Source organism: Polistes dominula, unplaced genomic scaffold (assembly GCF_049000335.1).
Source record: "Polistes dominula isolate Pdom_NZ unplaced genomic scaffold, Pdom_raw_medaka contig_74, whole genome shotgun sequence".
NCBI lineage: Eukaryota > Metazoa > Arthropoda > Insecta > Hymenoptera > Vespidae > Polistes > Polistes dominula.
Window position 1 is genome coordinate 77476 of NW_028300953.1, and position 10839 is coordinate 88314.

At 44.4% G+C, this 10839-nt stretch overlaps 1 protein-coding gene and 1 long non-coding RNA gene across 1 annotated transcript; both read right to left on the minus strand.

Moving 5' to 3' along the window:
* cysu (peroxidase homolog) overlaps positions 1–10839 on the minus strand; it is a 90919-nt gene that overhangs the window by 49815 nt on the left and 30265 nt on the right.
* On the minus strand, positions 4118–4645 carry LOC107073028 (uncharacterized). Its single transcript, XR_001476682.2, has 2 exons — positions 4504–4645; positions 4118–4310 (listed from the first exon to the last, which is right to left on the minus strand). It is a non-coding gene; the product is annotated as an uncharacterized LOC107073028 (long non-coding RNA).

Genomic DNA, 10839 nt, shown 5'->3' on the forward strand with positions numbered 1-10839 from the left:
AACACTAGTGTTAACATTGATTGCAGAGGGTGATCAATACCCCGAGTAGAGAGGTACGGCTATCACTCGTGCCATAAGGGTTCTATTTTCCCTTGTGGAGGCGCAGAAAAGAGAGAGAGAGAGAGAGAGAGAGAAAGATATGGAGAAACAAGGGTGTTGAGGGTAGGGAAGAGAGAGAGGGTGGGTGGGTGAAGGGAGAAGAGCGCACGCCACGCCATGCCGTGCCACGCGACACGTGAACCTCCGCTAACAGTGGACAATGAAATTACTTCGGCGTGTATCGCACGGTATTGATCCATTCTCTCACCCTCTCTCTCTCTCTCTCTTGCTCACTTACTTTCTGCATCTCTCGCCTTCTCCATCTCTGCTTTCTCTATCTTCGTCTGGGTTAGGGTCTTGGTAGAATATTTTCTTTTAATACATTTTGTCTTTCATCTCTATATTGTCAAAGCGCTAAAACTTGTATTAGTAGCTTAAACGCAGCACATTTAATAGGTCAAATGCTAAAGAAATAAGAAGAGTATAAATGTATTGTCGCGATACTCGTGTGTATCGTCGATGTTTAATGGTGAAGAAGAAGAAAGAAAGAAACTGAAAACACCTACGCCTCTATATTATAACGTTCTGAATGATGAGGCAGTCTAGTTTATTAGCTTCGGGAGATGGTGCATTCTCTCCCGCTCGAACTGTGACCGCGCGCGTCTTGCATTGTAATACAAATTCCCTCTCCTCTCGGTTCAACCAATGGGAGATACTTCACGCTGATTTTGTGCTCAACTCGGTCGGTAAGGACGGTTCCGATTATTTAGGATCACCGCGGACAGGGCGCGCAAATGTGGCGCTAAAACAAAATTCTCGTGGTGGCGGCAATAGTATACGAGAGAAAGATAGTTTGCGCTGGCTTTATATTTGCGTGTGGCGTTTAAATAAAGTAGACTCGATTTATGTCACATCCGCTATCGGCGGGACCCATCGATCACGCGCGTTACACCGCGGCCGACGTTTATGTGACTCCACGGATTGGATTTATCGTACAAACGAATTCCAATCTACCTTTGGAATTGGTGCTGGAGTGACTTTTGAAAGCCCGATACGCTCTCCAGATAGATAAATTCTCGGCTCACGAATTCGCTTGATTCGACCAATGACACTCTATACATTCGAATGCGACTTCTTGTCTTTCTCTTCATTCTCTCTTTCTTTGACATTACGTTATACACAAGTTATCATCGATGTAAATTAATTACCCATACTCTGGGGAATCCCTTGAAGTATTGGCGTGTTTTCTTCGGGTTTACACCATTATACTAGATTGCATACTACTTTGGGATATTGTAGTGTCAAATAGTTTTCGAAAAAAAAAAGGGAAGGCTCACGGAGAGGATGTCGAAATTTAACGAGGACGCGCATGTAATGTAGTAGGTGTTTCTCCTTTGCACTGTGTCGTAATTTGTCGCGGGCGCACAAATTGCAAGTTGCGAGCGCACTGAGTAAGAAAGAGATGTATGATATGTATATATTTAAAATGTATGAGGTAGAGACGGTGGAGCAGGGTGCGCACAAACATACATCTCGTAGGTACGTACCAGAGGAGGTGGATAAGAGTAGATCTTGGAAATCCGTGTCGACTCTGAGAAAGAGAGAAGAAGAGACAGACGCCATAGCGGCACCTCGACCCAATACGACATGCGAGTATATCTTTGAGAAATAATTAGAAACCGATATGTACCACTACCGTGTTGACGGCTGTCACTGACTCTACGTAACACACTTTATATTCAGCATTCTCCAGACAAATCGAGGAGGTGGAGGACGAGAACGAAGACGAGTGTCTGGGTTGCTCTTTCTCGTAACGTTCCGTTATTCGGTGCGTTGACTTTCGCACCCAGACCCTGCCTTCTTTTACTTTGATTCTACAGTTTCAATTCTATATTTTCACCATAGCGATAAAATGAGTTATGACTTAGCTCATATGTATATCGCAAGGTGAACTTGGTTAAAAGAGATCGAAAGAAAGAAACATGCATCTCTTGGCTAGAATGATTTTTTATTTTGGTAGGTCGAATCGAACTCTCGAAAGAAAGGAGATGAAAAAAAGAGAAAAAAGAAGAAGAGCAGCAAGAGAGAGAGAGAGAGAGAGAGAGAGAGAGAGAGAGAGAAGGTTTCCGCTTGGATGCGGCAGGTGGTAGACTCGGGTAGTTGTCGGGATCGGGACTTGGTAGGACTCGAGCGATTATCGAGAGGCGTACGGCCCAGGCCGCTGAAAACGAGGAACAAGACCAAAAACTGTGCGTTCTCTGTGCGCCAGACAGACGGGGCCCATCCTTGTAGGTTTCATCTCGTTCGGGTTGCGTCCTGGCCCGACCCCGTAAGGCACATCGCCGTTCGGCAAAAGCTCCTACCAAAGAGAAAAATAAAAAATAAAAAAAAAAAAAAGAAAGAAAGAAAGAAAGAAAGAAAGAAAGATGGCGGACGCGTGGGAGAGAGAAAACGGTCGAAAGAAAAGGCAAACAAGGGAGATAAAGTCTGTTGAACGGTGATGAGTTTCGTGGAAGGAACTCGATGGTGTGAGTGGGACAAAATGAAAGAGAGACGGTAGGAAGAAGGGCCTTAATCCAAAAACGAAGGACTACCTTTTCAGCTCTTTCATCTCTCTTTTTCTCTTTCTCCCTAGGCATACTTTCAAAACGGTCTCAAGAAAAAGTCTTCGACACTAATCTTTGTTTTGAATACGTTAGGGGAGAGAAGAGACAAATTGATCACTTTGCTAATAAAAGTATCATGAGATATGTTTTTGAAAATGGAATACTTTGTGGATAGAGAAGTTAGTTACTTAGCTCATTTCGTCATAGAGGTAAACTGTGGAAAAACAAAGGACAGTCTGTAAAGAGATCGAATTTCTTAAAACTCGAAGGAAAGAGTGCGCCCGCGCGCGCACACTCTCTCGAGAAAGTCAGCGTAACGGAGCGAGCAACACCGCAATGCGTCCTCTTGCTCTTCCTCCCGTAGTGGTGTGGTGGTGGTGGTGGTGGTGGTGGTGGTGGTGGTATTGGTGGCGGCAAATATGTAATACGATATATGTACGTATGCGTCGCGCTCGCTCGCACAAGCTTTAGTCATGACACTAGTCATATGTACACGCATATGTACACGCATATACTCGCGCCTACTTGAAGAGTAAGTACAAAGGGGGCACGCCAATATAGTTTTAAAACGGAATCGAGCGAATGAAGGAGCGAATGAAGGAGCGAATGAACGAACGAACGAACGAACGAATGAACGAGCGAGCGAGCGAGCGAGCGAGCCGCCAGCGTTGAGAGGAAGGACAGAGGGGCAAGCAAAAGCGAGTCCCGGCGAGTAACAGTGGGCGACCCTGCTGCTGGCTGCCGACAGCATTCCTACAACACAACGCGCAACGCGACCCACACATCGCGCACAATACATAGCGTGTACGGAGCACGGCCAATGACGGATGAATACATTTCGGTTGCCCTTCCATAAACAACAATTTATCATCCCTCTCTTCCACTCAAATTTGTACTTTTCTTAAACCAACATTTACATTATGATGTCATTCTAAGAATCTAAGGGAAATGTACATTTTGCAATGATTATGATATTACTGACGTGGGTATATAAAACATAAGAAGAAGAATAATGATCATGTAGGAAGATAATCGGATAACTTGGTCTTTTGATAATCATTAGATTTTTGCTAAATTATAATAACCATGTAATGTACTGTCTTAAACTGACGCTAAAGGATCTCGAATAGACGAATGAATGAAAAGGGTCCCTCATGCCATTGATCCAATACTGGCGCGTGCGCGATAGGATGCATCTCGAGAAATCTTGGCGCAACGAACAAACACCGTAAGGTTGGCACTTTAATGCCGAGCAAATCGTACTTCCTCGCGGAAAGGCGTATCGATCGTGTGAGCCTCGCGATCCTGGCAAAATAAGTACGTAGAAAATGTCGGCCAGGCTTTCTTATTCGATGAAATAATTCAATGTGATATCATTTGTAGATACTGTATTCATTTGAAAACTAAGTGATATGTTTATATACAATTATCAGACAGCGACTAATAACAGAGGAATGATTAATTTAGGCATATTCGTTGGGCAATCAATCATCTTTTAAATGTTTATTTACATTAAATGATATCAGTTTAATTCGATGACGCGCAAACAATCCTGTTCTGTCCTCGAGCGATGGACGCGTCCAGTGGCACGAGCAGACGCGTTCGAACAGAAATATTCGGTGAGGTTCGAGGTAGATCGGGAAGAATCGTTAGGGATCGGCACAGCTGTGAGAGAGAGAGAGTTGTATTTCGTGCTCTGTAGTGGCGCGCGCGCGCGTGCGTGCGTGCGTGCGTGCGTGCGTCGTGCGTGCGTGCGTGCGTGCGTACGCGTGCGTGCGTCCGTGCGTGTCACCTGCGACTCTGTGCCACAGACACACGCACGTAGTCATGCATACAGAGAAGAGAGAAAAAGCAATACAGAGTCTTGCACAGGAGGATGCAGCGACCCCAAATAATAGACTGCTTTCAAATGACGCGAAGAGAGACGACGATGACGACGGCGGCGGTGGTGATGACGGTGGCGGTGACGATGGCGGTGACGATGGCGGTGACGGTGGCGTTATGATCGAACGGGAGTTAAAGCAGATCGTGGTTGTCAAGGCAACTCCCATTCTCGATGGACCACTTCCGGTTTCGACGCCCTCCTCCACTTGGTGTTGTTGTCGTCGTCGTCGTCGTCGTCGTCGTCGTTGTGTAGTTCGTCGTGGCCCGTGCCACGCGATACCTCCACCTCTCTACTCTGACCGCCCTTAACCGATTGGGAGAATCTATTCTTTCTCTTCCTCTCTCCCCCGAGTGAGAACTCTGCCATTGGACCGATGACAGCGACGACGACGACGACAACGACGACTGGCTCGGCCGGTGTTGTAGAGCCGCGTGAAAGGACGACGCCCGGGGAATTTGAACGGAAGGAAGCTTCTAGATCGATCCGTTTAACTTGCCGCTTAACCTCCTTGTACCTTTTTAACGTTATCGAATTCTTTCTGGTATCTCATCATTATCTTTGACACGTATACTAAGCTTTTGAAATTGTTGTTCAAAGAAATCCAAACTTAAATAACGCGGTTAGATACTTTCGATAGTTTTATGGTCCTTCGATTTTTCTATTCTCTTTCTTTCCTTTTTCTTCTTCATATCAATCAAAACGTTAATAGGTTAAGATTTCCAATAGCCGTTGCGTGTAACGATATCGAGCCTTTTCGTGGAAACGCGCTCGTCTAGACCGTCACGTGAGATCGTCCATTTTTCTTTGAAATGCATTAGAACCAAGCCATACTTTCATTCGTGCTCGGCGAAAGCGGTAAACTTTCGAATCAATGTGATGCTGTTTTAACATTGCTGCGTGCCAAAAGCTGATATGGGGATCGTAGAAAAGTATTTGTCTGTTAAGTAAACTATATGTTTGAAGAGTCAGTTAGGTTTGGATCTTAACTTTGAAGAAGTACTCGAGAGAAAATCTTAAAAATGACTAATAACATTTTCCCCTAGATTGGCATAACTGTGTCACTACTGACAGTCATTTGATTAAACCGTAAGGCTCACTCGAGAAAGAAAATAGATCAGTGAACGAGTGAATAAAGTACGGTAAATAAATAACGGTCGAGTTAGCCGAGTATAGAACGCGAGTATCTCCCACGAAAGTATATTCTACGAAGGAATTATTGAACCGATTAGATTTCAAATAAACAAATGAAAACGATATGGCCAAGTCTTTCTTCCCCCCTCTCTCTCTCTCTCTCTCTCTCTCTCTCTTTTTTTGTCTCTAATCGGTAAACGACATCGATGTTCGCTTGGTTGTTAGGAGGTTGGGCGAGCACGAGCGCAAGCACGAGAGAGCTCGTGCCGCGAGGGACCGTTTTGTCGGGTATTTGTTTGCCGAGCGCGTGAAGATGGGTCCGGCATAAGAAAATAGCCCCTCGTTCGCGCTCAACGCACGAGAGCGCGCACACACTGCCAAGTAGTAAAAGAGTGGGGCAGGGAGAGTAAAGGGATGCTACGTATGGTGGAGGTGGTGGTGGTGGTCGCCAGGGAGAGGGCTAGAAAGAGAGAGATCGCCGAGGTTGTTACCTGTTCGCACGGCCGCGATAATGCAGTCGAGTGCTCCTCTCGGAGCCCCCGTGTCAACGATCGCCGAACGGCCACGAATCTCAGCGTGCACTACGCCGTCTAAATGTTCCTTAAACCCACCTATTGTTTAATATCCATACCCTGTTGCCGTACACACACTTTCTCTCTTTCTTTTTGCTATTTTCAGCAAACTTAAATTCGTATTGATAGTTGCTCCGTTATACTTTCTTTATTTCCATCTCTTATGAGATCGAGTAGGAATGAAAGCGCGCACCTTTTGGATCAGCCTAATGGAACTGGAGCACTTACTGTTCGTGTGCTTTCTAAATCAAATGACAAAAAATGACAAAAAATGATCGGTAACGCACGAAAGACATCGTCCTCCTCTTCCTTCTCATTTTTCTCCTCGTTTTCCTCCTCGTCTTTCTCCTAAAGCCGCTTCGCTTGGCAATCGAGAGAAAGCAAAAGGAATTTCACATGCGCGATATATCTGTATGTATATATCCCCCGGAACACATTATTTTCCCTTCTCCGTTCGTCCACACCGTGTTGTGTGCTCGCGTCCACCTGCCGCCGTCTCCTCCTTGCCGCTTTGCACGCGATTTTCAGAAGCAAAAAGGCACACAATGTATATAAGTATACGTTAGTGCGTGCTCATCTTCGTACCTATACAGAAAGTCAATGCTTACATGCGTTCGTTCTTATTCATACATCTACCACATCTTCATCAAAGAAACACCACACGTTAGTTGGCGATGATTTTGCAGGATTCAATATTGCTCGAACATCTTGTTGGGTTCAAAATACTTTAACGTAATCTCAATTTTGATGATATTTTTATTAACACAATAAATATAATATATAAAATAAACAATTTCAGAGAGAGAGGATCATCTCATAATGCAAATTATTATGTACTGTATTATGCTAAGTATTTCATTATTATGTACAATTATATTAATGATTTATTTAGTAAATACCGGTGACTATGAACCCATGTAACTAGCGCGAGTTGAGAGAAACGAATTCCCACCGTAGCGTGGCGCTAGTGGTTATATCTTCTCGATAGTGTGTTCTATAATATAAGCAGAGTTGCGCTGTTGGTTCTTTCGTTCGTCGTCCTCCTCATCGTCTTGTCCGGTCAGTCTCGGGGACTCCCACCCGGTCCCTAAGTTTTTTAACATGCCCACCTACTACTACACTACTACTCTTTCTCTCTTTCTATCGAGTAATCCAAATGCATTCTTTTTCTTCTTCCCCCTTCTTTCCCACTTACTGTCTTTTTTTCTCTTTCTCTTTCTCTTTCTCTTTCTCTTTCTCTTTCTCTTTCTCTTTCTCCGCTTTCCTTCCCACCGTCCTCGTTGCTGGTTAGTTTTGTCTTTCTCTTTCTCTCCAACACACTCGGCGTATCTCCTACGTCGAGTTTTAAAGAGTGTGTCGTGCCAGCAGGGCATGAGTCGGGACAGTCAGGCAACGAGCTGCTACGTAACCGTGTGCCTTCCCTCGTCCAGTGTGTAGTTGGCCTTTTCTGTGTAGGTGTGCGCAAGCAATGCACTCCCTCTCAAGAGAAAGAGAGTAAAGTGAGTTCATTCCTTTTCTCTTTTTCTCTCTCTCTCTCTCTCTCTCTCTTTCTACCTACTCACTCCCATCCAATTCCTTCCTCTTTCCACCCTCTTACATGGGCTCCTCCCACCTCTCTCGCCTCTCGTCAACCTGCGGCTGCCCTTCCTCCCACTCGTTTTGTCCGAACGACCGGCGTTTCAGCGTTAGAGACCTTACATGCTTGGCATACCTGCAAACGAGCGCGTAAATCGACCGGTACGCGGCAATGCCAGCCACCGCCAAATCTTCTCTTACTTGTAGACCTAACTTTCTCCCTCTCGACGCCCCTTTTTTTCGATCATTTTCCGATTTTGTAATCATAGTCACAACAAATATTCTACATGTACAGTATACACAGTAAGTTGGCTGTTTGTGTATGCATAGTCGCGTGTACTACACTACAAGTTACGGATATGATGTCAGAGAGACAGAACAAGAGAGAGAAAGATATAGAGGAGGGAAGGAAGGTATCGATCGAATTAGACCGCCATGCCGCTCCCAACGGACAAAGGAGCGTCGGTCACAACGCGGATAAATTATTTTCACTCTGCATCTCCTCGAGGTCGCGTCGATTCAACGACCATGAATCATCCCACAAGCCGCGCCATGTGCGACTGTTATTCAGGGATCGTCTCATGGTCGACCGATTCAGATATCGTTTTCCCCTACCCTCTTCTCTTCTCTTCTCTTCTCTTCTCTTCTCTTCTCTTTCCACCTACGATCAACACTTTGGCCGCAAACTTTTACTTGCCTTTTTTTGTTTTTTTTATTCATTTTTATTAATGTGAAATAAGAAAAAAACAAAACCAAACCCAAGTACTTTCAGTTTTACACGAAATTATGGAACGTTCATCTCGGATTTATCAACGAGAGTGCGTTGACTCTCCCCTTTGGAATGAGCCAATAGTAAGCTGTAGAAGAATTGAAAATAATCTCGGGCATGTTGCCATCAAAAAAATAAATACAAAAGAGATGGCAAAGTTTGAGTAAATAAAGAAGAATAACTTTATCTTCTAGATTTAAGACTAGATGTCGTCATTCGTTGAAAGATACGTTCGCAATTGGACTTTGCTCTTACATTAGAGTTATTGGAAGAAATCGGTTGTTGGATAAGTTAAAATCTAACTTTTGTAAACGAGAATCTCGCGTGGTAGAGAGATTCGTGTTTGAGAACGCGAATAATTCTTTTAAAAGTCCCACTCGTAATCCTCTGTATAAGTTGGTATAGGCTTCTCGGCTCGACTGTTGGTGCGGATTGAAAAGGAGTCAATGATCCGGCTAAAAGTGCTTCTCAAACAAACATCGCACTGAACGGCGGGGATATAGTGTCGGATGGATTAGCCGTCGTCACCGTCACCGTCACCGTCACCGTCACCGTCACCGTCACCGTCACCGCTGCAACGACCAGTAGGCAGCCATGTCCGAGATTCCACCCCCTCTATCAAGGCGAGAGAGCGCCCACCTACACACTTCACTTCGCGATGAAAGAGTCATGAGCGAGAAATCACGAAACGGATCACCGGTTAACGAGCCACCTTACCCGTAAATAATACTTCAAGTCGCCACACTATTATACATACGCTATACAGATTTACTTACCACTACTAAACTCTAAAGTAAAACCACCCAAAAGAAAAAGGCAAAAAACAAATATATTTGTGAATACCTGAACTCAAGCACACGTTTCTTTCAAACTTGGCTAAGCTTCGAGTTATTATTACCGTCTATGGAGATGGGTTCGTCAGGCATCGAGAACCTGAGTGATTTATGCCATCGTCACAACTCTCCTCCTCCTCCTCCTCCTCCTCCTCCTGCCCCTCTTTGCTACGAGTCTTACTAGTTTGCGATACATGCATATACGTATGTATAAGGGAGTAGAAGAAAAAGAGAAAGACTATCTCTCAAAGTTTCTTGTTTCTCACGTATAGGTACGAGAACGTGTACGAGAGTAGATATCTTACGAGTACTCTGGAGAAGCAGAAAGGACGAACAAGAAAAAGAAAAAGAGCAAGAAAAAAACAAAGATAAAGAGAGGGGGCGGTTCGCTCGGAACGATCGGGATGCTAATTCGTTTTGCTCGCTTCCACGACTTCTTCGTCCTTTTCTGCGAATGCAGATCGTTGGCGGACTGCAGAACGCTGGAATGCGTTCTTCGTCTTCTCAGTGGTCGGGAGAACGACCGAGGGCGAAGGGATAAATGCGTTTTTATTAATAGGGTTTATGAGAGTGCGCTGTTCCATTCACGTTGTAACGTGATCGAAATAAGACCACGATGAGAATACCCCTAAGTACATCAAAGTGCACTCTTCTAATTAACCTTTTTATTTTCCTCGACATTTCACTTATATCCGATCGATAAAACATTATAGAATGTTTTTCGCAGGATGTAGGTATGTATGCATCTGAAATATAAGAAAGAATTTGCATCGTCTTTTTAAAAACTAATTGGTCCGAAGAAAAATAATGATTTTCCAATTCATATTATCCACAAATAATAGAGCAAGGAGACATTGTAAAACTCGACCTGGTTACCCAACCATCGAGCCACCTAAAACGAACCGAGTTTGAATATCCTGTCGAAGGAGGATTTCAATTTGTCGAAACGCAGATATTTTCTTTATAGGACATCGATCTCCCCATCTTGACATCGATTTCTCTTTTTTCCACCCAGTTGAAGAACATTTTCCCCCACTCTGTAAACCCCTCGCCTTCGCGGCCTTCCGCGGTCATCGCTGTGTAACAGCGTAGCCTATGTTCTCCAACTCCTCCTTCCTCTACAAACTGACAACTTAACAATAACGGATTTAACAGTGTTTTTTCCATTGACTTTGTATTGTCAGAAAACATAAATTTAGCTGGAAAGACTTCACAACTGTAGACATGGTAGACACCGTGGTCCTAGATTACGACAACAACAAGAGAGCGTTTCGTTTCACTTGGCGAGCAGACTCTGTTAAAGGTGCCGATCTGTCACCGTGCTGTTTGTGCTCTCTCTCTCTCTCTCTTTCTGCATCCATAAAAGCATACCACGGAATGAATGTTCTCTCTCTCTCTTTCTCTTTTTCTGGTAAGTGCGCGCGCGCGC